Source organism: Scyliorhinus torazame, chromosome 2 (assembly GCF_047496885.1).
Source record: "Scyliorhinus torazame isolate Kashiwa2021f chromosome 2, sScyTor2.1, whole genome shotgun sequence".
NCBI lineage: Eukaryota > Metazoa > Chordata > Chondrichthyes > Carcharhiniformes > Scyliorhinidae > Scyliorhinus > Scyliorhinus torazame.
In genome coordinates, this window is record NC_092708.1 from 32,202,811 (window position 1) to 32,230,165 (window position 27,355).

General features: G+C 47.2%; 1 protein-coding gene across 2 annotated transcripts in view; it reads right to left on the reverse strand.

The window, feature by feature from the left end:
• The window catches only part of LOC140387047 (contactin-associated protein-like 5), a 1,703,123-nt gene that overhangs the window by 18,647 nt on the left and 1,657,121 nt on the right, over positions 1–27,355 (reverse strand). The gene's annotated exons all lie outside the window — the stretch shown is intronic.

Consider the following 27,355-nt stretch of genomic DNA (forward strand, 5'->3'; position numbering starts at 1 on the left):
GTGCTGACTCAGTCCTATTTTATCATGCACTTGCAAGTGCTTCGCGATCTCATCTTTAATAACAGACTCTAAAATCTTACCAATGACCGAAGTCAGGCTAACCGGCCTGTAATTTCCCGCCTTCTGCCTCCCTCCCTTCTTAAACAGTGGTGTTACATTAGCCAACTTCCAGTCCGCTGGGACCCTTCCTGCCTCCAGTGATTCCTGAAAGGTCATCACTAATGCCTCCATAATCTCCTCAGCTATCTCTTTTAGGTCCCTGGGGTGTAGTCCATCCGGTCCAGGTGATTTATTCACCTTCAGACCTTTCAATTTCCCCAGAACCTTCTCCTTAGTAATGGTCACTGCACTCACCTCTGCCCCTGGTTCTCCTGGAGCTCTGGCATCCCACTAGTGCCTTCCACCGTGAAGACTGATGCAAAGTAAGTATTCAGTTCATCTGCCATTTCTTTGTTTCCTATTATTACTTCTCCAGCCACATTTTCTAGTGGTCCAATGTCTATTTTTGCCTCTCTCTTACCTTTTATATATTGAAAAAATCTCTTCCTCTCTTCCTTTATATTACTAGCTAGCTTGCACTCGTATTTAATCTTCTCCCCCCTTATTGCTTTTTTAGTTGTCCTCTGCTTGCTTTTAAAGGCTTCCCAATCCTCTGGTTTCCCACTAATACTCGCCACTTTGAATGCTTTTTCTTTAGTCTTTATGCTGTCCTTGACATCCCTCGTCAGCCATGAATACCTTGTCCTTTCTTAGCATGTTTCCTCCTCCTTGGGATGAATTTCTGTTGTGCCTTCCTAATAACCCCCCAAAACTCCTGCCATTGCTGTTCCACTGTCTTCTCTGCTAGGCTCCTTCTCCAATTAACTCTGGCCAGCTCCTCCCTCATGTCTTCGTAGTTACCCTCATTTAATTATAATACTGTTACATCTGATTGCAGCTTCTCCCTCTCAAACTCCATGGTAAATTCTATCATATTGTGGTCACTGCCCCCTAAGGTTCCTTCACCTTAAGTTCCCTAATCAAGTCTGCCTCATTACACATCACCAAATCCAGAAATGCCTGTTCCCTCGTAGGCTCTGTCACAAGCTGCTCCAAAAAACCATCTCTTAGACATTCCACAAATTCAATTTCTTGGGATCCACTACCAACCTGATTTTCCCAGTCTACCTGCATATTGAAGTCCCCCATGATTATTGTAATATTGACTTTTTACATGCCTTTTCTATCTCCTGATTTATGTTCTGCCCCACATCCTGACTTCTGCTAGGGGGCCTGTACATAACTCCCATCAGGGTCTTTTTACCTTTGCGATTCCTCAATTCTACCCACAGAGATTCTATGCCTTCTGATCCTATATCGCTCCTTGCTATCGATTTAACTTCATTCCTTACTAACAATACAACCCCGCCCCCTTTGTCCATCTGCCTGTCCTTTCGATAGGACATATATCCTTGGATATTTAGATCCCAGCCCTGATCCCCTTGCAGCCACATCTCTGTGATGCCCACAACATCGTACCGGCCAATTTCAATGTGTGCAACAAGCTCATTTACCTTGTTCCGTATACTGCGGCATTTAGGTACAACACCCTCAATCCTGCATTGGCCACCTCCCTTTTCACACTCTCCTCAGTCACTGTACCCTGTACTGTGGCCCTTTTTGATTTTTGACTGTGGCTTCTCTGCCTTACACTTTCCCCCTTACTGCTTTTTGTTTCTGGCCCCGTTTTATTTCCCTCCGACTTCCTACATTGGATCCCATCCGCCTGCCACATTAGTTTAAACCCTTCCCAACAGCTCCAGCAAATACGCCCCTAGGACATCAGTTCCAGTCCTACCCAGGTGCAGACAGTCCGGTTTGTACTGGTCCCACCGCCCCCAAACCGGTTCCAATGCCCCAGGAATTTGAATCCCTCCCTCTTGCACTATCTCTGGAGCCACGCATTCATCCTATCTATCCTGACATTCCTACTCTGACTAGCTCGTGGCACTGGTAGCAATCCTTAGATTACTACCTTTGAGGTCCTACTTTTTAGTTTAACTCCTAACTCCCTGAATTCAGCTTGTGGGTCCTCATCCCGTTTTTTAGCTATATCATTGGTGCCTATGTGCACCACGAAAGCTGGCTGTTCACCCTCCCCCAGAATGTCCTGCAGCCGCTCCGAGACATCCTTGACCCTTGCACCAGGGAAGCAACATACCATCCTGAAGTCTCGATTGCATCTGCAGAACCGCCTGTCTATTCCCCTTACGATTGAGTCCCCTATCACTATTGCCCTGCCATTCTTCTTCCTGCCCTCCTGCGCAGCAGAGCCAGCCACGGTGCCATGAACCTGGCTGCTGCTGCTTTCCCCTGGTGAGCCACCTCCCTCAACTGTATCCAAAGCGGTATATCTGTTTTGCAGGGAGATGACCTGCACTGCCTTCCTACTCTTGCTCTGTCTTTTGGTCACCCATTTTCTATCTCCCTCAGTAACTTTCACCTGCGGTGTGACCAACTCGCTAAATGTGCTATCCAGGACGTCCTCAGCATCGCAGATGCTCCAAAGTGAGACCATCCGCAGCTCCAGAGCCGTTAAGCGGTCTAACAGGAGCTGCAACTGGACACGCTTCTTGGACGTGAAGGAGCCAGGGACAGTGGATGTGTCCCTGAGCTCCCACATCACACACGAGGAGCATGGCACGGGTCTGGGATCTCCTGCCATGTCTTAAACCGTAGGTTAACTTATACAACTACAATTCCAAAAAACGAAAGAAGAAATAAATAAATAAATAGACAAATGAAAAGAAAAACTACTTACCAGTCACCTACCATGGATAAAAAGCACCTCCTCCCAACCCAACTTCGAATTCCCACCTAGCTTCAAATTCCCAAACTCACTCTTCGCTGTGTCTCACTCATTCTTATCGGAAGGATGGAATTGTACTGGAAGGGGTGCAGAGGCGATTCACCAGAATGTTATCTGGGATGGAACATTTAAAGTATGAAGAGAGGTTGGCTAGGCTTGGGTTGTTTTCGCTGGAGCAGAGAAGACTGAGGGGCATCCTGATTGAGGTGTAGACAATTTGGAGAGGCATGGACAGGGTGGAAAGGGTCAGTTCCGAGGGGGATACAAGATCAAGATGAGGGGCAGGAGGTTTAAGGGGGATTTGAGGAAAAACTATTTTATCCAGAGGGTGGTGACGGTCTGGAATGCACTGCCTGGGAGGGTGGTAGAGGCGAGTTGCCACACATCCTTTAAAAAAGTACCTCAATGAGCACTTGGCCTGCCGTAACATTCAAGGCTATGGGCCAAGTGCTGACAAATGGGATTAGGTAGACAGGTCAGGAGTTTTTCATCGTAGTGCAGACTCAATGGGCCGAAGGGCCTCTTCTACACTGTATTTTTCTGTGAGTCTGTGAAATTTAGGTGATACGATGCAGGTGAAAATGTTAAAAAGTGTACAAATTGAACTCCAAAAACCAACCACCTGTACACTCGACAATTCAATCCTAAATTTCAATCCTCTGTGCTCATTCCTGGCCTACTGAATTTCACATTCAACTCCATGCTAAACCTTCAGTTTCCCATCCAACTCTACAGCCCTCCATATTCAAACCTGGCCTACTGTTGCCCATATTCAGCATGGCTCTGACCTGTGTTTCACCACATCCACACTGGCATTGCTTCCAATCACATTCACCCCTGTCATTCTGCCCGGCACTGGTGAAAATCTCATTGAAGAAAGAAGCAGCAGGAATATAGCATTCACTTTGTTGCTCGCTCCTGACTTTTCTCAGACCGCATTGTAAAAAAACGCTCACGGTGCAATAAAGTCTTGATTTGCAATTGTTGAGGAAAAATCATCTTTTCTTAATTACAACGGTGAAAAAATGGCAGCAATGACAAAGTAATTGTTGCAATAAGGCACCCAACAGCATTAGTGAAATTTCAGCAATATCTAATTATGCTGGATTTCATTATAGGTCAACCCTAGGTTCAATATTCATTGAATTTTAATTTAAATAATAGGCATTTGCGTGTGTGTGTGTGTGTGTGATTGTGGGCCAATCACAATGGGGATGCTGGACGAATGCAAACAATGCATGAGAAACAAATGTAAAAACACCCAAATGTATCTGTTTCCAAGACACTAATTCTTAATTAAACGGAAAATTTTGAAATCATTTCCCAGTAAGAGCAAGAATAAAAGGATTTACTGCAGAAAGAAGGCAATTTTTTTATTCAATTGAATTTTTAAAATGTACTTCAGAACAACCATATCTACTATTGTCGTGCTTGCTGAGAACTCACTCAGCGGATCCTGAAGCTAGGGAGGATATAGATGCCTCCTTATGCGGCGGTGACAACCCGCGCATGCGCAGTTGGGGCAGCTCAATCCTGCGTATGCGCAGTTGGGCCGCGCTATCCTGCGCCTGCACGGGGAACCTCTTACGCGCGCTGGTCCCGACCCAACATGGGGTCGGTGTTCAGGGGCCAGCCGCGTTAGGAAGTATGCCCGGTGGGGGGGGGGGAGAGGCCGGTCCGCCGATCGGTGTGCCCTGATCGTGGGCCAGACCCTATCGGAGGTACCCCCCTGGTGAAGGAGACCCCTCCCCCCACAAAGGCCGCACCCCGAGCGTTCCTGCCGGCAGCGACAAGGGGGGAACGGCATCGGCGGGACTCTGTCGTGTCCAACGGCCGGGGCCGCGCCAAATGCACCGGCGCAAATAGCGTCGATTCCCCGCACCTCAGAGAATCGCGCGTCAGGGCGCGGTTGCGGCGATTCTCCGGCTCGGAGAATCGCGCCCCCAATCTTTCTTTGAACAATGTTTCTTTCAATACTTGTGTGTTTATTTGTAGAATATTAAGAATGCAATGTGGATAAAAAGCTTTTGTCATTCATACTGTCAATATGTGCAGTGAACTGACACTTTTTTGAAATTTTAAGCTGAACTGCTTTGACACACTAGGGCTGGAATTCTCCCCTATCCGGCGGGGCGGGGTGTCCCGACGGGATAGAGTGGTGGGAACCACTCTGGCGTTGGTCCGCCCCAAAGGTGCGGATTTCTCCGCACCTTTAGGGGCCAAGCCCCCATCTTGAGGGGCTAACCCCGCGGCAGAGTGGTTGACGTGCCGCCAGCCAGCGGGAAAGGCATATGGCGCCACGCCAGCCTGGGCCGAAAGAACTTTGCGGCGACTGACATCATCCCCGCGCAACCGCAGGGGGGGGGGTCTCTTACCCGTCGGCCATGGTGAAGGCTGTGGCCGAGGCGGAGGAAAAAGAGTGCCCCCATGGCACAGGCCCGACCGCGAATCGGTGAGCCCCGATCGCGGGCCAGGCCACCGTTGGGGCACCCCCCCGGGGCCAGATCGCCCCGCGACCCCCAGGACCCCGGAGCCCGCCCGCGCCGCCTAGTCCCGCCGGTAAGAGAGGTGGTTTGATTCTCGCCGGCGGGACTGGCATGACAGCAGCGGGACTTCGGCCCATCGCAGGCCAGAGAATCGACGGAGGGGGCCCGCCGACCGGCGCGGCGCGATTCCCGCCCCCGCAGAATATCCGGTGCCAGAGAAATCGGCAACCGGCGGAGGTGGGATTCACGGCAGCCCCCGCCGATTCTCCGACCCGGCGGGGGGTCGGAGAATACCACCCTAGATTTTCAAATGCTTACCGTATCTGTATCATAAGCATCTCAAAGAATTGCCAGACTTGCCAATGGCTCACTGATTCTGTGCACAGTGAATATTGTGAGAATAGGTATGGAAGATACATGGGGACATGAAAGTGGCACAGGGGACATAAAGGGACATGGAGGAGGCATAGTGGGGCATGGGGATATGGAGCTTGTATGGGTCAGGGCGGGGGGAGGGGGGTGTAAGATGAGTGCAGGATTAAGGTGTGGGTTGATGATTTACAACTAGACTGCTGTCTCCGTGAATGGAGGTGGGCCGTCAAGGCACGTCCATTGCCCCCCCCAGGCCTGCTTTTAGGGATAACAGAGTCTGACCCCCACCTCCGTGGAACAAAGATATGGCAAATGGGGGCCTCCTTAACTGAAACTGACTTGAAGAGTCAGAAATTTCCCATCTCCTTCACAAAATTCCGACCCTTTGAGTCCTCCTCTGAACTTATTTTCCCACCAATCTTTGCACATGTCTAACATTGTCTCAAAGGTGATGCGTTAGGATGAAACACATCAAGCACAGGAAAAGCACAGCAGACTCGCCCCCAAGTCAGAAGACCGTGGGTTTAGGTCCAATCTGCAGATGTCAGCATATAATCTAGGCCAACATATCAGCACAATTCTGCTCCTCTTTTGGATGAAACATTCAACTGAGTGAGTCCCAATCAATCCCACTGCAATATTTCAAAGAAGAGGAGGGGAGTGTTCCCAAGTTTCCTCAACAATATTTGTCGCAAATGACATCTGGGGCGTCATTCTCCGACCCCCCGCCGGGTCGGAGAATGGCCGTTGGCCGCCGTGAATCCCGCCCCCGCCCCCGCCGAAGTCTCCGCTCCCGGAGATTGGGCGGGGGCGGGAATCCAGCCGCGCCGGTTGGCGGGACCCCCCGCTGGATTCTCCGGCCCGGATGGGCCGAAGTCCCGCCCAGGAATTGCCTGTCCCGCCGACGTAAATCAAACCTGGTATTTACCGGCGGGACCAGGCAGCGTGGGCGGGCTCCGGGGTCCTGGGGGGGGGCGCGGGGCGATCTGACCCCGGGGGGTGCCCCCACGGTGGCCTGGCCCGCGATCGGGGCCCACCGATCCGCGGGCGGGCCTGTGCCGTGGGGGCACTCTTTCCCTTCCGCCTCCGCTACGGCCTCCACCATGGCGGAGGCGGAAGAGACTCTCCCCACTGCGCATGCGCGGGAAACTTTCGGCGGCCGCTGACGCTCCCGCGCATGCGCGGGGAAACTGACAGCGGCCGCTGACGCTCCCGCGCATGCGCCGCATTTCCGCGCCAGCTGGCGGGGCAACAAACGCCATTTCCGCCAGCTGGCGGGGCGGAAATCCCTCCGGCGTCGGCCTAGCCCCTCAATGTTGGGGCTAGGCCGCCAAAGATGCGGAGACTTCCGCACCTTTTTGCCGGCGCGATGCCCGTCTGATTTGCGCCGGCTTTGGCGCCAGTCGGCGGGCATCCCGCCGTTGGGGGAGAATTTCGCCCCAGAACAGATGATCTGGTTTTTATTGCTGAACCAGTCAAGGGAGTTTGCTGTGAACAAATTGTCTTCCATAGTTTTTGGAAGAATAAAGGACTAAAGGGTTACGGCGTTCAGGCAGGAAAGTGGAGCTGAGTCCACTGAAAGCAGAACTAGGGGGCATAGCCTCAAAATAAGGGGGAGTAGATTTAGGACTGAGCTCAGGAGGAATATCTTCACCCACAGTGTTGTGAATCTCTGGGATTCTCTGCCCAGTGAAGCAGTTGAGGCTCCTTCATTGAATGTTTTCAAGATAAAGATAGATCGTTTTTTGAAGAAGAAAGGAATAAAGGGTTATGGTGTTCGGGCAGGAAATTGGAGCTGACTCCACAAAAGATCTATGATCTAATTGAATGGCAGAGCAAACTCGAAGAGCCAGATGGCCTACTCCTGCGTCTAGTTCTTATGTTCTTATATTTCCTACATTGAGTGCACTTCATAAGTTTGCAATTGGCTGTAAAGTGCTTTGTGATGTTCTGAAAGTGTGAGAGGTCTTTTATAAATTCAAGATAATTGGTTAAAATTTTTGGCAATGACTGACTAGGCGCGTGTTTATCTTACTTGACTTCGGACATGCCTCCACCCTTACCTCCTCCATTGTGAGGGCTCTTTGGATGCCAAACCTGTGAGGCATACAGTAGACATTAAGGATCTCGGATCAGAGCTGCACAGATCAGCACCTCCTCCTCAGTCTGCGCAAAATACTTTCAGCTGTTTCAAAACAGCATTCAATAAATTTAAACTGATCGGTGAAAGAATCTTACAGGGCAGAAGAAGGCCGTACTGCCAGTCATGCCTATGATATGATTTAATTCAGGAAAAGACTGTAAATCCAGGTGAGATATGTATGGCCGGGATATTGACTTCATTCTCGATTTTAAAAACCCTCTTGCCCACAGAGTGCTTAAAGGGATATTCCACAGAGGAAACCTGAGCTCCGGAAATGTGAAATGCATGGCCTAAACTGCTTGGCACAAAATACAGCAAACAAAATCCCCACAGCATCTGAACATATTTAATCTTGTTTTTTTTATTTCTCCCTGTCAATTCCATTATCTGCTCAATGTCAGTTCGAAAACTGCAAAAACTGACCTTTGACAGGAGGCACCCTTTCTAACAGCTAAAGCTTCAATGAATCCACGTCACTACCTATCTGGTAGGATTGATGAGATTTTGCAAACCTGCCATCAGAATGCAAGTGCTACTCTTGCTGGTCAACACCTGGCCCAGAACCTGAGTATACAGGGGGTGAGAGGGGGTATAAAGCAGGATCATAGAATCATAGAATTTACAGTTCAGAAGGAGACCACTCGACCCATAGAGTCTGCACCTCTTGGAAGGAGCACCCTACTTAAGCCTACACCTCCACCCTATCCCCGTAACCCAGTAACCCCACCCAACCTAAGAGATGCATGGCCAATCCACCTAACCTGCACATTTTTGGACTGTGGGTGGAAACCGGAGCATCCGGAGGAAACCCACGCACATACGGGGAGAACGTGCATATTCTGCACGGACGGTGACTCAAGCCGGGAATCAAACCTGAGACCTTGGAGCTGTGAAGCAACAATGCTAACCACTGTGCCACTATGCCGCAAAAACAGGTAAATCAAAATGAGGTATGATCTAATTGAGTGGTGGAATGTGTTCAAGGGGTTGAATAGCCAAATCCCATTCCTACATCACTGAGTGCAAGGGGGTGTTTAAGTAATTCCATCACCTCCAGAAACTGCCAATGTCTTGGTCAGAGAATGGGCAGTGGGACCATTGGTTGGATGACGTGTCCTCCATAGGTAGATGAGCTAAACCTTCAATTAATCAAAACTGCTAACAATGATCACCAGGTCATAGGAAAGAGGAGCAGGAGTAAGTCATGGTGCCCATTGAGCCTGCTCTGCCATTCAGTAAGGTCATGGCTAATCTGATTATGGCCTTAACGTCACTTTCTTACCTATGCTTCTTAGCCCTGGACTTCCTTGTCAATCAAAAGTCAGTCTAACTCATCCTTAAATACATTCAATGACTGTTCTCTGTGGATGTGAATTCAGGAAGAAGGCTAAAACATTACTCCAGGTGCAATCTTGCCCAGGCCCTGTATTGCTGTATGTCCCTACTTTTATATTCCATCCCCCTTGCAATGAAGGTCAACATTCCACTTGGCTTCCTAATTACTTGCTATACCTGCACACTAACCTTTTGTGATTCATGCAAAAGGACACCCAGATCCATCTGTACTGCAATTTTCTCCATTATACTCCATCTGCCAAATCTTTGCCCACTCAGATGTTTCAGTACTCAAATGGTTGTCTGGGCTCTCAATGAAACATAAATAATGATGCTTGGCTGAGTGTTCAGACAATCATTGTGCTTGTTGAAAAAGCTGCATCGCAGAGATGCTTGTTTTACTGTTTGGCTCTTTGATCTCTGCTGTCAATTGCACAATATTTATTTACACAACATTAAGTAGCTAGGAGTATTTGTAGTTTCTGTTATTTATTTTTAATGGGTCTAGATGATTGATATTTTTAAGTTATGAATGATAGCTTTACGTTCCTGGGGGTCACCATCACCAACAGTCTGTCCTGGTCCAGTCACGTTGATGCAAAAGTCAAGAAAGCCCAACAATGTCTCTACTTCGTATGGAAGCTAAAGAAATTCGGCATGTATGCATGAACTCTCACAATCTACAGACGTGCCATAGAGAGCATCCTATCCGGTTGCATTACAGCTTGGTATGGTAAACGCTGAGCCCAAGATCGCAAAAAACTGCAGAGTGTGGTGAACTCAGCCCAACACATCACACAAGCTTGTCACCCTCCCATTTATCCTGTCTACACCTCCCGCTGCCTCAGGAAGGCAGACAGCATTGCCAGAGACCCCCCACACCCAGGCTTTGCCCTCTTCCAGACCTTTCCATCAGGCAGAATAATAATAATCTTTATTGTCACATGTAGGCTTACATTAACACTGCAATTAAGTTACTGTGAAAAGCCCCTAGTCGCCGAATTCCGGCGCTTGTTCGGGAACACAGAGAGAGAATTCAGAATGTCCAAATTATCTAACAGCACAGCTTTCGGGACTTGGGGGAGGAAACCGGAGCACCCAGAGGAAACCCACGCGGACACAGGGAGAACGTGTAGATTCTGCACAGACAATAACCCAAGCCGGAATCAAACCTGGGACCCCGGAGCTGTGAAGCAACTGTGCTTCCGTGCCGCCCGAAGATACAGAAATCTGGAGACCCGCACATCCAGACATAGGAACAGCTTCTTCCCCACAGCTGCTTGATTCCTCAACGACTCCCCCTCGGACTGATCTGTTCCCTGTAAGACACTATTCACAATGCCCTATGCTGCTCTTGCTCATGTCATATTTGCATTGTTCGGCCCCTTGTTCCGCTCTGTAACCAATTACTTATTTGTCAATGTACCTTGTTGATTATTCTTTATGTCTACTATGTACATACTGTGTATATTCCCTTGGCCGCAGAAAAATACTTTTCACTGTACTTCGGTACATGCGGCAATAAATCAATCAATTACTTTTTTTTATGCCTTTTTTTGCATTCAATATTAAAATCTGTTTGACAGTACTTGGGTATGACTGAAGAAAAGAAAAATATGATTGAAGTTTTTCGTCCTGCACTAATTAATGGGTGAACAACAGGTGAAGCTAGTCATTACAAGCTATTACTGCACAGTACCAATGGGGTTGAAAATCCTAGAATCGGGACCCGTCCTCTATTTCCAAAGGGCTGCTGAATCAACCCAACTTGGTGAAAATCCAGGGCACGTTCCAACAGCCCATAGAGAGGGGGGAAAAATCAGTTCGGACAGAAGAGAGATTCTCAAGGTGGACCAATACAGGCTTCAGCCTAACACGTGGACTCATTCAAAAAGACTTTGGATAGAGGACAGCATTTAAAAACTATCCGTGCTACTTTCAGCCTGATGCTTTGCCTAGCTCAAGGAGAGTGAAGAAAATGGGGACAGCCATGGATGGAGATGAGCTTCATCCTTCCGATTGTCTGAACAAAGAACAAAGAAATGTACAGCACAGGAACAGGCCCTTCGGCCCTCCAAGCCCGTGCCAACCATGCTGCCCGACTAAACTACAATCTTCTACACTTCCTGGGTCCGTATCCCTCTATTCCTATCCTATTCATGTATTTGTCAAGATGCCCCTTAAATGTCACTATCTGATCTGGGACCAGGAAACCGTTCGGAGGAGACTTCCGCTGTATAACATTGAGATTAATATACCCTTGTTTCCTCCATCCGTTTGTCTGACTTGGGAACAGTAAACCATTCTCACTTGTTACTGGTCACATGTCTTTGCTGCCAATTTAGCTGATGTATCATAACTAAACTGTTGCTTCTTAGTCAACTAACTTAAAATCACTTATGAGCTCTCAACCACTAATTTTGTGTGGTCTGTGACTCCCGTACCTTAAATCTTGCATTCGTGCGCAGCCAAGGGTCGTATATGCCAATCTGGTTATGATCAGATGATCTGTTTGTCGGTGTTGGATGGGGAATGAATATTAGCTAAGATCCCGAGGAGAACCCCCCCCCCCCCCCCCCCCGTCCTGCCCTTCTTTCAAATGGTGCCTTGGGATGTTTGGCGCCTGCTTGAGAGTGTAGTTGGGACCTCGATTCACCATCCCATCCAAGAGGCAGGACCTTGGACAATGCAACGTTCCCTCAGTGAGCATTGGGTGTGTCAGCCCAGATTTTGTGTTCAGGTCAGTGGAGCGGAGCCTGAACCGACAGCCTTCTGGCTCAGAAGCAAGAGGGCTACTCACGGAGTTGCAGCCCACACAATTGCTGAACGCGATCGTTCATTGAAAACAATCAATTTCCCTCCACAGTTATGGAAAGCAATAAAGGCACAACACGATTAACTCTCCCCATCGCCAGCCATGCTGCTTCAGACGTTTACAACACAGCCAGCCTTTGCTGCTGCTGTGAGAATACAGATCACTCCTTGATTGACACAGCAAGAGAGAGACGTCTCTGTGCAATCGCTTGCCGAAACGCAGACTTAGCTAATTAAGCGGTCAATCAGAATTGTCACCCTTGGCATGGCAGCTGACCCCTTTCACATAACTGAAGGCTCCCCAATGTCTGGTATGAATGGAACGGATAAACACCCTAGAGCATTAGATATTGCCGTAGTAGGAATGGTTATGGAAATGTTATCTATTATACATTTTTAAAAATTGAATCAGTGGGTCGCAACATTTCATTTGAACACGCATTAATGATTCTTACACAGACAGAACATGCATTTATATGGCGCCTCTCGTGACCTTACACCATGCCAAATTACTTTACAGCCAATGAATTGCTGTAATGTGTGTCAGGCCTCGTCTTTGGCAAAATACATTTATCTGTACGTTTTGTTATAACAAGAATTTATTTATGGTGTGTCCTGAGCATGATAAAATGTCCCAAGGCACTTCACACGAGCACTTTTGGAACAAAATATGATAACGAGCCACATAAGGAGATATTAGGTCAGATCTAAACGATCAAAGGGGTTGGTCTTCAAAGAGGATAGTGATGATAGTGAGCGTAAAAGGCATTGACGTGTCCGATCAATGAAGCAGGCTCGACATTTTGAATGACCTACTCCTGATCCTATATTCCAATGCCGAGAGGTATAGAGTCATTTAATTTACAGTGCAGAAGGAGGCCATTCGGCCCATCGGGTCTGCACAGGCCCTTGAAAAGAGTACCCTACTTAAGCCCACGCCTTCACTCTATCTCCGTACCCCAGTAACATCATCTAACCTTTTGGACACTAAGGGGCAATTTAGTGTGGCCAATCAACCTAACATGCACATCGCTGGAGAGCAGGAGGAAACCGGAGCACCTGGTGGAAACCCACGCAGACACGGGGAGAAAATGCAAACTCCACATTCACCCAAGGCCGGAATTGAACCAGGGACTCTGGAACTGTGAGGCAGAAGTGCTAACCACTGTGCCGCTGTGCCGCCCTATATAGGGAGGGAATTTTGCAGCTTGGGCCCAGTGCAACTGAAGGCACCACCAATAATGTATCAAGTAAATGTGGGGATGCTGGAGAGGTCAAAATGCGATAAACGCAAATTATCTTGGAAGGTTGTGGGTCTGGAGGTGATTATAAACATATGGAAAAGGGAGGACATGGAAGAATCTATAGAAATACCAGTCAAGCAGCCAATTTCATTGTTATAAGTTATGTGCGCTACTGACAGGTTAACACTCAATATTTAATAGGGAGAGTTTTTAAAATCTATTTAAGTTACTTTTAGCTTGTATACAGCTGTACGTACTGGGCTCCCAGTTGAAACCAAAATCTGCCAGCTAAATTTCCAGTTCTCATTCACAGAGGCCTGCTGGTCATCCCTGCTCTGACTGCATTAACCCATTCAGTTAGCACACCATTTGTCTCCTTGACGTAGTTAATTTTCTTGGCCAGTTGGCAGCTCCTGGTGACCTCCGTTTTGATACTGGATGCTGTTTGCTGCATTCTTTGATCTTGTGATCTGCCTGTCGCTATTTAATCTCTGGTCTGCTGCCACCATCGCCCAAAAACGTGGAGCTACCCAATGTTTTCCCTCCCCCATTCCCTCCAGAAGCTGGGAGCCGAACGACTATCTATCTGAACTCCGAATATATCCTCTGCAAATTAAGCTTATCCAAAACCGCTGCTGGTATTGTACTAACTGTCGAGTGTGCCTGCACCACGTGGACTGCAGCGCTTCAAGAAGGCGGCTCACCAACACCTTCTCAAGAGCAGTAAGGGATGGGAAATAAATGCTGGCCAGCAATGCCAAATCTTGGGAAAGAATTTAAAAAAACAGACCTACACTGGCTCATCATCTAGCAATGGCCCCATTTTAAAATTTGAAATCCCTGTGTTTCAATCGCTCCAAGGCTTCTTCCCCATCGAACAGTGTAACTTCCTCCAGACTTACAAACCCACTGAGATCTCAGCCCTCTAACTCTGGGGTTCCGCATTTAGACCATACGACCGTAAGACAAAGAAGCAGAATTAGGCCACTCGGCCCATTGAGTCTGCTCCGCCATTCAATTATGGCTGATATTTTTCTCAGCCCCATTCTCCTGCCTTCTCCCCATAACCCCTGATCCCCTTATTAATCAAGAAACTATCTATCTCTGTCTTAAAGACACTCAGTGTCTTTGGCCTCCACAGCCTTCTGCGGCAAAGAGTTCCACAGATTCACTACCTTCAAGCTGAAGAAATTCCTCCTTTTCTCTGTTTTGAAGGATCATCCCTTTAGTCTGAGATTGTTTCTTCTTGTTCTAGTTTTTCCGACAAGTGGAACTATCCTCTCCACATCCATTCTTTCCAGGCCTCGCAGTATCCTGTAAGTTTCAATAAGATCCCACCTCATCCTTCGAAACTCCAATGAGTGCCGACACAGAGTCCTCAACCGTTCCTCATACGACAAGCCAGCGATCATTGTTGTGAACCTCCTATGAACCCTTTCCAATGCCAGCACATGCTTCCTTAGATACGCAGCCCAAAACTGCTCACAATACTCCAAATGGGGTCTGACCAAAGCCTTATACAACCAAAGCAGTACATCCCTGGTCTTGTATTCTAGCCCTCTCGACATGAATGCTAACATTGCATTTGCCTTCCTAACTGTCATAATATACACCAGTATATCATGGTGCAGACACACACTGATGGACACACAGTGGGACCAATCAGCATACACAATACCGCAGCCAATCACTAGTGAGAGCACACACACTATAAAGACAGGGGGCATCAGAGTTCCCGCTCATTCGAGTAGCAGCTAGCTAGGAGCACAGAGCTCACAGCCTGCAACACAGACATTCACCATGTGCTGAGTGCATCAACTGGTTAGGACAAGGCAAAAGTCTTTAGTTAAAGCTAGTATCGTATTTACCCACAGTTCAAGTATGTTAAAATAGTTAACCTTTTAATAAAATAGCGTTGCACTACTTCAAGTGTTGGTGATCTGTATGTGATCCAGAACACCCAACACATAACTAACTGCCGACTGAACTTACACGTTAGCCTTAAGAGAATCTTGAACAAGGACTCCCAAGTCCTTTTGTACTTCTCTGATTCATTGTTCCAGCATTGGTGGCAGTGCCTTCAATTGCCTCAGTCCTCAATTTTGGAATTCCCTAAATGTCTGTGTCTCTCTTCCTCTTTCTTCTCCATTAAGCTGATTCTTGAAACTTCCCTCTTTGCCAATATACTGGTCACCTGTCCTGATATCCCTTCCTGAGATGCAGTGTTAAATTTTGCCTGATAATACTCCGGTGAGAATGCAGTACCCCAAGGGTGCTAGAGAAATGCAAGCTGCTGCTGTATTTTATAGAGCGATGGGGGTACTTTGAGAAAAACATATTTTCTCAAAAATCTGCTTTCCCATTAAAGATCCATTTAGAGTTGTATGCTGAGAGTATATTTTGTGTTGCTCCACTGGTTGTTCAGCTCATTAACAGCAGTCTTAACATCAGAATAAATGCTTTGCTCAGCAGGGGAAATATATTATGATGTTGCTATGGCTGGATTGATGTAATATTCAATAGCTATCATACAACATTTAGAGATGAGGGAAAAATGTTGAGAGATATTCTTTTTGGAGCCTGCATGAATGAAATGAAATGAAAATTGCTTATTGTCACAAGTAGGCTTCAAATGAAGTTACTGTGAAAAGCCCCTAGTCGCCACATTCCGGCACCTGTTTGGGGAGGCTGGTACGGGAATTGAACCGTGCTGCTGGCCTGCCTTGGTCTGCTTTCAAAGCCAGCAATTTAGCCCTGTGCTAAACCAGCTAAACCATCATGGTTACGTAAACGCACTGGCTCTTTTCTGACTCGTGATGCGCACATTTGACACTGCTGTGAAAGGTCATCAAAGTTCAGGAGACCAGGAGATTATGGCTTTAACCTCATTGGGATTTAATGGTATATAAGTACTGTATTTTTAATATATTCATGTTTCTGTGTTTTGTATTTGATTTACTTCATTTTAACTGCTCAATACCAAGAGCAGCTTGTGCTTGGAATTTGTTTGTTTGTTTCTTTTAGTTAAATCATTTCTTATCCTTAACTTTAGTTGCTTCGAGTCTGTAATAGGATAATTAAAGAAAGCACGCATTCATGTAAAATTAAATAACTGCGCTTGCTGGGAATCTGAAGTAAAAACATAAAATGCTGGAAAACAAGTCTGGCAGTATCTGTGGAGAGGGAAGCAGAGTTCGTATTCAAAGAAGTCATATACCACTCAAAACATTAACTTTGGCCAGGATCTTCCGGTCCTTCCCAAGGCGGGAATCGGCGAGGCAGGTCGAAGATTTGATGGATGAGCAAAAAGTTTGTTGACTTTGGACGTGATTTTATGGCCATGCTGTGCCCGAAAAGCAGTCACCGCAACACGGCGTGGCCGATAGAAGCTGGGGGGCCCCATTCCCGGGATCTACCCGGCTCGCAATGCCTCACAAGATCTAACGCAATCTCATACGATGTTGCAATGTAAATTCCACCCATTGTGGGTGGGATCACTTTTTGGCAAAATTCCTGAGGTACCCGAGGCGTACCTGAGGTACCCAAGGACCAGATGGAATGGCACTCATGGGGGTCTCCTAGAGGATCAGAGGCCCCCAGGTTCATGCCCTTTAGACAGGATGGTACCCGAGCACCGCTGGTGCCTCCTGAGCATCCAGGCACTGCCAGGCTGGCAGTGCCACCTGGGTGCCAGCCTGGCACTGTAAAAATGGCCAGGTGGCACTGCCAGCTAGAAGGGGCATGGCCAGGGAGCCAGATTGGCATTGCCAAGGTGCCAAGCTAGAATTTTTTGCAAGCTAATGATTGGACCTGGGATGCCCTGTGCAGGTGTTGGCGGGGTGCGGAAGGGCCTGGGGACTCTCCCATAGTGTGTTGGGGTTTGGGAGCAGTCGGTGGCCTCATCGGGGGCCATTGAAAATTGGCATCCTAGTCTCTCGCTACACTGAAGAGTCTGGGGAGCGAAGCTCCTCAGTACACAAATTGGGGCGATGTGCGGCCTCCACCGCGCGTTCCCCACTGAGGCCCTTTATCTAACGTGAGTTGCATTTTATAGCCTCGTATTTCTCAATGCTGCGAATGGTAGGCAACACGGGGTTAAACGCACTTGCAATGGGACTTCATTCCCTATTAATAAAATTGCGCCCTTGGGACGGGAATGACCAAAAGTCCCAGCCTCTGTTTCTCTCTCCACAGATGCTGACAGACCAGCTGAACCTCTCCAGAATTTTCTGCTTTGACTGCATTTATATAGTGGGCGGGACCACCGCTGCGGGTTCCACTATTGGCCATCGATGGGATCTTATGGTCCCGCCATTGTCAACGGGGTTTCCCATCGAAGGATTCAGTTTAGTGGTGGTTAGGGGCATGGAAGTTGTGGTTGTAAATTTCGGGTTCAGAGATTTAAAACAGAGCACACCGCTGCACCAATCCGTTATGTCACCCACATAATGGCAAATTTGAATATTGCTGAAAAGGGAGACATGTTGTTGAAGCTTTTTGTCTTGCACGCAGATGGATAAACTCAAGAATGCCAAATTTCAAACGATCACAAGAGAAATGAGATGCGGATTTATGTCTCCCTTTTCAGTGATATTCAAGTTCTTTACTACCAAGCAAATATTTAATTACAGATTCGGGATTCTGCACCATCATAATTTACATACAATTAGAAGAATTGTCCTTCATTATTCCGGAGAATAAAAAAGCAAGCAGGCGTTTTGATTACAATCTACACTCTTGTGACTGCATAAGAACCAGGAGCAGGACTAGGCAATTCAACTCCTCGAGCCCACATCGCCAGGCAATACGATGATGGCTGATCTCCTCTCAGCCTCAACTCCACTTTCCTGCCCATTCTCCATAACCCCTTGACCCATTACTAATTAAAAATCTGGTTATATGGCTTAAACTTGCTCAATGTCCCAGATCCCAGTGCACTTTGGAGTAATGAATTCCACAAATTCATGACCCTTTGAGAGGTATTGGCAATACCTTTTATGATCTTATAGAATCATAGAATTTACAGTGCAGAAGGAGGCCATTCAGCCCATCGTGCCTGCGCCGGCCCTTGGAAAGAGCACCCCATTTAAGCCGACGCCTCCCACCCTATTCCCGTAACCCTAACCTTTTTTGGACACTAAGGGCAATTTAGTAAGGCCAATCCACCTAACCTGCACATCATTGGATTGTGGGAGAAAACCGGAGCACCCGGAGGAAACCCACGCAGACACGGGGAGAACGTGCAGACTCCGCACAGACAGTGACTCAAGCCGGGAATCGAACCTGGGACCCTGGAGCTGTGAAGCAACTGTGCTAACCATTGTGCTACCGTGCTGCCCTCAACTAGATACCTCACATGGAGGAACACTCAAAGGAAAGCAACGCACTCAGCCCATCTCTGACTATGGGTTTTAAATAATGTGAACAAGGGATGGCAAACAGGTACTAGTACAAGTACAGCAAGCTCCCTCAAGTGATATTTAGGTTCATGCAACTGTTTAAATTAAAGCTCTTAATTTTGTAGCCGAACAAATGGGGGTTAGACTGCAACTATGTTATCTATAGATCTGGCATGACTGAGAATTTAGCTTAAGTAGCACAATGGCAAAAGGTTACTGGTGTACTCATTCTGACAGAGATAATTATGCAAATAACACACAAAGCTAAGGCGGACCAGCTAATGTGCATTGCTGAGGCATAATTTTCAGTGACATTTATTATAAATGTAAGCTTGACATTTAAAATGGAAAAACGCGAAATGCACTAAATCAATCTTTAAAGCCTCATTATTGTTGGAATCACTTTCACATTTTCTTATCTTTTTATGGCCACTTAATTAGAAAAGGAAATTGAAAAAAAAGTAATCTAATAATGGATAAAGATAATAGAGCTGAGAGGGTGGGAACAATAATGAAAGAAACATTTGAATGCAATTAACTCTACCTGAAAACCCAGTTTGATTTTCATCCTCGTTTGCTGCTTCTGTAAAATTTTCAGCTGACTTACTTAGTCTGACCAAATAAGCTTAATTCTGGGGCTTTGCATTTCTATCTTAAATTTTGTGATTTATATCATGTCACACGGTTGCAAAGTGGAAACACATTGGACTGGATCATCCGCAGCCCGACGCCGTAATCGTGGCCGGCGCCGGGGCGCAGGATCCAGTTTGATGCCGTAATCGGGCCTGGCGTCGGTCCGGCGACTCTCCGGACACCGAAAATCGGCGTCACCGTGGAGTATGCCGCGCCTCCGGGGACGCATTTCCAGAGACCCGCTCAGCGATCCTCCGCTCCCGATCAGCCGAGTTCCCGACGGCGTGGAACTAACCACCTATTGCCGGTTAGGATGGTCGCATGGCGGCTGCGGATTCAGACAGGCGGATCGGAGACCAGGGGGGCCTTATAGGCGGCCGGCAATTAAAGGCGTGGGGTTTGAGGCTCGGGCGCGTGGCCGATCGGGGGTCTCTTTCCTCGGTGTGGCTCCGCGGTCTGAGTCCGCAATGAAGCACTGGAGGTCGCCGCCGTACGCATGTGCGGCCTCTGACCCAGAAGTGCAGGGACCCATATCTGCAGCAAAAGGGGTGAGGTACACTCCGCGTGCCTGCTAGCCCCCTGCATGGCTATGAATTCCTCTAACTTTTTTCAAGGAATCTTGGGAGTAAAACCCCACCATTTGGGACATAGTCTAATTTTTGGAGCATCCAACCCATTATGTGCCATTTTGACTTCTAGTAATGGTGTCAGGTGAAGCCAGTCTGGCTGTCCTTGACATGAAGGTGTCATTTGACCAAGTGTGGCACCAAGGAAGCTTAGCAAAACTGAAGTCAATGGGAATCAGGGGGAAAACTCTCTACTGGTTTGTGTCATACCTAGGTAGCACAGTGGGTAGCACTGTTGCTTCACAGCTCCAGGGTCCCAAGTTCGATTCCCGGCTTGGCTCACTGTCTGTGTGGAGCCTGCCCTGTGTCTGTGTAGGTTTCCTCCGGATGCTCCGGTTTCCTCCCACAAGTCCCAAAAGATGTGCTGTTAGGTAATTTGGACATTCTGAATTCTCCCTCAGTGTACCCGAACAGGTGCCAGAATGTGGCGAATAAGGGATTTTCACAGTAAATTCAATGCAGTGTTAATGTAAGTCTACTTCTGACAATAAAAGATTATTACGATTATTATAGCACAATGGAAGATATTGTGGTTGTTGGATGTGAATCATTTTAGTCTCAGGTTCACTGCCAGACTAATGATTGCACATGTTCAATGCTATTAGTGATTCCTCGAATACTGAAGCAATTCCTGCCTGCAAGCATCAATACCTGGACAACATCCAGGCTTGGGCCAATAACGGACATGTGACATTCACATCACAGGTGCCAGGCAATGATCACCGAGAGAGAATCCAACCATCTCCCCTTGACATTCCACAGCATTACTATCACTGAATCAGCTATATTCAGGAGATTTCCATTGACAATTTAACTGGAGAAGCCACATAAATACTGTGACTACAAGAGTAGGAAAGTGGCTGCAAATTTTGCGGTGAGTAACTCACCTCATGCTTCCTCATCTACAAGGCACAAGTCAGAAGTGTGATGAAATACTCTCCACTTCTGTGGATGAGTGCTGCTCCAGCGATACTTGCGAAGTTTGCGCCATGACAATACAGCCTACTTTGCGAGCTACGAAAGCCATGTTCAGGAGGAAGACAGCCTCCAGTCGAAGAGACATGTTCAGCAGCTATCTGAGCAAACTGGAAGATTTATCCTGGCATGGTTGACGGTAGAGGGTTTGGGCAACTACCCAAAAACTGAGGGAAGTGCCCGGAGATCATCGTTCGAACTTAGCATTTGGCAAAATGGGAAACATGAACCAAATTAGATGCTGAAGATGACTGTCATTCCATGGAGAGCATGATGTGTGGTAAGTATAAAGGGGGAATGTTCCTTTCTGTATAAGTTGCCTACAAAAATAATGTTTAGTCAAGTTTGCTTTTAGTCATTTGTCACAGTAAAAAGCTTAAAACCTGAAATCTTCTCATGCCATCCTTTTAGCCATTAACAGGAAGTTTGGATTCCTTCTTAAACATTATCGGCCTCGACAGGGACGATAACCATGTGAGCAATTGCCCCTTTTCTGTCCTGACCTCTAGGGCCTAGCTTGAATTGGCCCCAAGGAAACCTTTTGAGAATGCAGAATAATGGGATTTTCAGACGACAGTGAATTGTCCATCCAAAATACCTAAGCCTATTATGTAGCATTAGGCAAACAATTCACTGACGCATTGAGTGAATACATACAGAGCGTGCAATCTGAGTCAGACTATTCTGAAATAAACAGACCAGAATAAGGAAAATCGAGGTTTCAAGCAATGAGGCCACTGGAGGTCAGAAGATAGACATGACAGAAGAGTTAAAAAAAAAGGAAATTAAAGCAAATCTGTGGGAAAAATGAGCTGAAAGCTTAAGATGATTGCCGAAAAGATTATGAGATTCAAAATTAAAATTGATAAGTTAAAATATTGTATTCCTGAAGTAAACGATCCAAGGATTTAAGGGATTCAGGAATATTGGATGCTTATATTCGAGAATGACAAGGAGAGCTGATTGAAAAATCTGGAACTACTGAAGTGAACAAATGCAAAAGGAAGGTGCAATAGACTTGTAATTTCTCAAAAGCACAATCTTGCAACTGTTGCAGTAATTCAAGAGTTCCTGAATGCGGTTTCAGGCCAAATATCTGAGGAGAAAGAAATAACAGCGGGTATAGGGCAGGACGGTAGCACAAGTGGATAGCATTGTGGCTTCACAGCGCCAGGGTCCCAGGTTTGATTCCCCGCTGGGTCCCTGTCTGTGCGGAGTCTGCACGTTCTCCCTTTGTCTGTGTGGCCTTCCTCCGGGTGCTCCGGTTTCCTCACACAGTCCAAAGACTTGCAGGTTAGGTGGATCGGCCATGCTAAATTGCCTTTCGTGTCCAAAAAGGTTAGGAGGGGTTATTGGGTTATGGGGATAGGGTGGAAGTGAGGGTGTAAGTGGGTCGGTGCAGACTCGATGGGCCGAATGGCCTCCTTCTGCACTGTATGTTCTATGTACATACCCAGCCCAAACCGAGCATGATACTTTATTGATAGATGAATGATAAAATAAAGAACATTCTTATTGATGGATAATCAAAAAAAAAAGAATTTCTTACGTAGGACCATCTTTTTCTTTTAAATTCTGGTTTTAAATAATCCATTCAATCTTAATACCTTCATGCTATTTGCATTAGTGCGATTCTGGTGCTACTAAACCATATTCCATCCTGAAATGGCACCTTTAACCTGGCACAAGTATCTTTTTAAAATGATTGGGTACCCTTGAAATTGAAATCTCTTGAATTCTTCATGCTTTCTATTTCACTTTTCTGGTCTAGATCATTGAGGGACGTGAGGGAATGTTGCAACAACAAAAAAAATGCATAACAGTCACCATTGTACAACGTGTTCCAAATATTGAAGGAAAACACCAACAGATTTTGTTTGACTTTCCAAATTTAAAAAACTTCTTGGGCATGGCAGAGTTCAGCATTTGCTTCCTGCTAGGCCTCTCCATGCTACCTCTGGTAGTCCAGGTCATTCCAGCCTCGGGCAGTCTGGTGACTTTCACTGGAATCATGCAGCCTTGGAAACCATGCTGATGCTGGAGATGCTACGTGTCTCCCTGGTGGAGTGATTCCAAAGTTTTGAATGCCTGTGCAGCAGTGCTTATACTGATGCAAAGTCACAGGTCTACTTTGTTCGCTCTGGGATAGAAAGAGTAGTTCACCATTGGTGATATCACAGAGCAACCCAGCAGGGTAATACAGAGAAATGTTTCATATTTATGTTGCGTTAGTTGAATTCTTAAGGTTGCGGATAAACAGGTGGAGATTATTGATTGATTCAATGGGCGCGATCTACGTTGCGCCTGAACAGCAGCTCGCCGCGGTGCGATGTGGCCGGTAAATGATGGGAGACCCCGCTTCCAGGATCTACCCGACCCGTTACGTCTTGCGACATCTAACACGATCTCAGATGGTGCGATGTGAAGCCCACCCATTGTGGGCGGGGTTACTATTTGGCAAATCTGCATATTAGAGCGAGTCAGCCAGTCACAGTCTAATATGCAGTTCCCTGAGGTAACCAAGGCATTGGTATCTATTCCCCTTTGCCTCGGAGACCTCGGGAGAGCACCATTCAGTGCTCGTCTCCACAAACGGAGACAAGACGGAATGGCACTTGTGGGAGTCTCCCAGGGGATCAGAGGCTCTGAGGTGCTTGCCCTCTGGGAAGGATGGCACCCTGTCACTGTTGGTGCCATGTGGGCACCTGGGTACTGTCCAGCTGACACTCTGGCAGTGCTTAAAGTGTTGCCAACTAGCCATCAATTCATATATGCTTATCACCATTAGTGATGAACCCAAGATTGCATAGCTTTATAGAGCAACATAAAAGTCCACTCAGCCCTGAGGGTAACTAGAGAAAGGATTGGCCCACTCAAAGACAAAAGAGGGAATTTATGCGTGGAGTCAGAGGAAATGGGTGAGATTCTTAATGAGTACTTTGCATCGGTATTCACCAAGGAGAGGGACATGACGGATGTTGAGGCCAGGGATGGATGTTTAAATACTCTAGGTCAAGTCGGCATAAGGAAGGGGGACGTTCTGGGTATTCTAAAAGGCATTGAGGTGGACAAGCCCCCAGGTCCGGATGGGACCTATCCCAGGTTACTGAGGGAAGCGAGGGACGAAATAGCTAGGGCCTGAACAGATATCTTTGCAGCATCCTTGAGCACGGGTGAGGTCCCGGAAGACTGGAGAATTGCTGATGTTGTCCTTTTGTTTAACAAGGGTAGCAGGGGTAATCCAGGGAATTATAGACCTGTGAGCTTGACGTCAGTGGTAGGCAAACTGTTGGAGAAGATACTGAGGGATAGGATCTATTCACATTTGGAAGAAAATAGACTTATCAGTGATAGGCAGCATGGTTTTGTTCAGGGAAGGTCATGTCTTACAAACCTAATAGAATTCTTTGAGGAAGTGACAAAGTTAATTGTTGAGGGAAGGGCTGTAGATGTCATATACATGGACGCCACACTACCAGAAGGATGTGGAGGCTTTAGAGAGGGTGCAGAAGAGATTTGCCAGAATGTTGCCTGGTATGGAGGGCATTAGCTATGAGGAGCGGTTGAATAAACTCGGTTTGTTCTCACTGGAACGAAGGAGGTTGAGGGGAGACCTGATAGAGGTATACAAAATTATGTGGGGCATAGACAGAGTGGATAGTCAGAGGCTTTTCCCCAGGGTAGAGGGGTCAATTACTAGGGGGCATAGGTTTAAGGTGAGAGGGGCAAGGTTTAGAGTAGATGTACGAGGCAAGTTTTTTACGCAGAGGGTGCCTGGAACTCGCTACCGGAGGAGGTGGTGGAAGCAGGGACGATAGTGACATTTAAGGGGCATCTTGACAAATACATGAATAGGATGGGAATAGAGGGATACGGACCCAGGAAATGTAGAAGATTGTAGTTTAGTCGGGCAGCATGGTCGGCACGGGCTTGGAGGGCCGAAGGGCCTGTTCCTGTGCTGTACATTTCTTTGTTCTTTGTTCTTTGTTCAGTAAGTCGTTTGATAAAGTTTCCCATGGTAGGTTGATGGAAAAAGTGAAGTCGTATGGGGTTCAGGGTGCACTAGCTAGATGGATAAAGAACTGGCTGGGCAACAGGAGACAGAGCGTAGTGGTGGAAGGGAGTGTCTCAAAATGGAGAAAAGCGACTAGTAGTGTTCCACAGGGATCCGTGCTCGGACCACTGTTGTTTGTGATATACGTAAATGATCTGGACGAAGGTACAGGTGGTCTGATTAGCAAGTTTGCAGATCATACTAAGATTGGTGGAGTTGCAGATAGCGAGGAGGACCGTCAGAGAATACAGCAAAATACAGATAGATTGGAGAGTTGGGCAGAGAAATGGCAGATGGAGTTCAATCCAGGCAAATGCAAGGTGATGCATTTTGGAAGACCTAATTCAAGAGCGGACTATACAGTCAATGGAAGAGTCCTGGGGAAAACTGATGTACAGAGAGATCTGGGAGTTCAGGTCCATAGTACCCTGAACGTGGCAACGCAGGTCGATAGAGTGGTCAAGAAGGCATACAGCATGCTTGCCTTCATCGGACGGGATATTGAGTACAAGAGTCGGCAGGTCACGTTACAGTTGTATAGGACTTTGGTTCGGCCACATTTGGAATACTGCGTGCAGTTCTGGTCGCCACATTACCAGAATGATGTGGATGCTTTAGAGAGGGTGCAGAGGAGGTTCACCAGGATGGTGCCTGGTATGGAGGGTGCAAGCTATGAAGAAAGGTTGAGTAGATTAGGAGTATTTTCTTTCGAAAGACGGAGGTTGAGGGGGGACCTGATTGAGGTCTACAAAATTATGAGAGGTCGAGAGAAATCATAGAATTTTCAGTGCAAAAGGAGGCCATTCGGCCCATCGAGTCTGCACCAGCTCCTGGAAAGAGCACCCTACCCAAGGTCACCACCTCCACCCTATCCCCATAACCCAGTAACACCACCCAACACTAAGGGCAATTTTGGACACTAAGGGCAATTTATCATTGCCAAACCACCTAACCTGCACATCTTTGGACTGTGGGAGGAAACCGGAGCACCCGGAGGAAACCGGAGCACACACGGGGAGGATGTGCAGACTCCGCACAGACAGTGATCCAAGCCGGAATCGAACCTGAGACCCTGGAGCTGTGAAGCAATTGTGCTATCCACAATGCTACCGTGCTGCCCACTATGGACAGGGTGGATAGCAACATGCTTTTTACAAGAGAGGGGGTGTCAATTACAAGGGATCATTTCAATGTGAGAGGGGGAAAGTTTAAGGGAGTTGCGCGTGGAAAGTTTTTTACGCAGAGGGTGGTGGGTGCCTGGAACGCTTTGCCAGCGGAGGTGGTAGAGGCAGGCACGATAGCATCATTTAAGATGCATCTAGACAAATATATGACCCGGGCGGGGAACAGAGGGCAGTGGATCCTTGGAAAATAGAAGACAGTTTTAGATAAAGGATCTGGAACGGCGCAGGCTGGGAGGGCCGAAGGACCTGTTCCTGTGCTGTAATTTTCTTTTTTCTTTGTTCCTTGGTCTCTGTAACTCATCAGTGGACAATCACATCCACAAAGGTGACTTAAATATTCCCAGATTTTCCCTTTGCCTTTTCCTCATCATACCACAGACACTTTTCTCAATAAATATCTTTGGCTTTTTCTCAATGTTGCCTTCCTGTTGGACCCTATTAACCTTATCAAGTGATTAAAATGTTTGCAGCTCTGCCTTTTTTAATGAGACCACGGGGCCTTGATGAGACCACACCTGAAGTACAGTGTGCAGTTTTGGTCTCCTGATCTGAGGAAGGATCTTCTTACTATAGTGGGAGTGTAGCGGAGGTTCAACAGACTGATTCCTGGGATGGCAGGACTGACATGAGGAGACATTGAGTTGGTTAGGATTGTAATCTCAGGAATTTAGATGAGGAGAGATCTCACAGAAGCCGATAAATTCGATCAGGAAAAGATAGGCTAGATGCAGGAAGGATGTTCCTGGTTCGGTGGGGGGGGGGGGTTCCTGGACTAGGGATCACACTCTAACAATACGGGGTAAACTATTTATGACTGAAATTAGGAGAAATTTCTTCACCCAGAGAGTGATGAGCTTGTGGAATTCGCTCGCACGGAAGGTAGTTGAGGCTAAACATTGCATGTTTTCAAAGAGGAGTTAAATTTGGCTATTGGGGCTTAAGGGATCAACGGATATGAGGGGGAGGATGGGAACAGGCTATTGAGGTGGATGATCAGCCATGATCAGAATGAATGGCAGAACAGGCTCAAAGGGCCAAATGGCCTCCTCCTGCTTCTATTTTCATATTTCTAACATCCTTCTTCCACTGATCCCTGCATTCTCTTGCCTTTCCTGGTCAGCCCAAGGTTAGATATTGACGCTGGGAAATTCCCTCTGCGTTGTCTCGTGATGTCGTTCTAGCCCAGGATGTGGGAGAATGACTTCAGGGCAATGGATGTCCATATTTACCTTTTCAAAACTA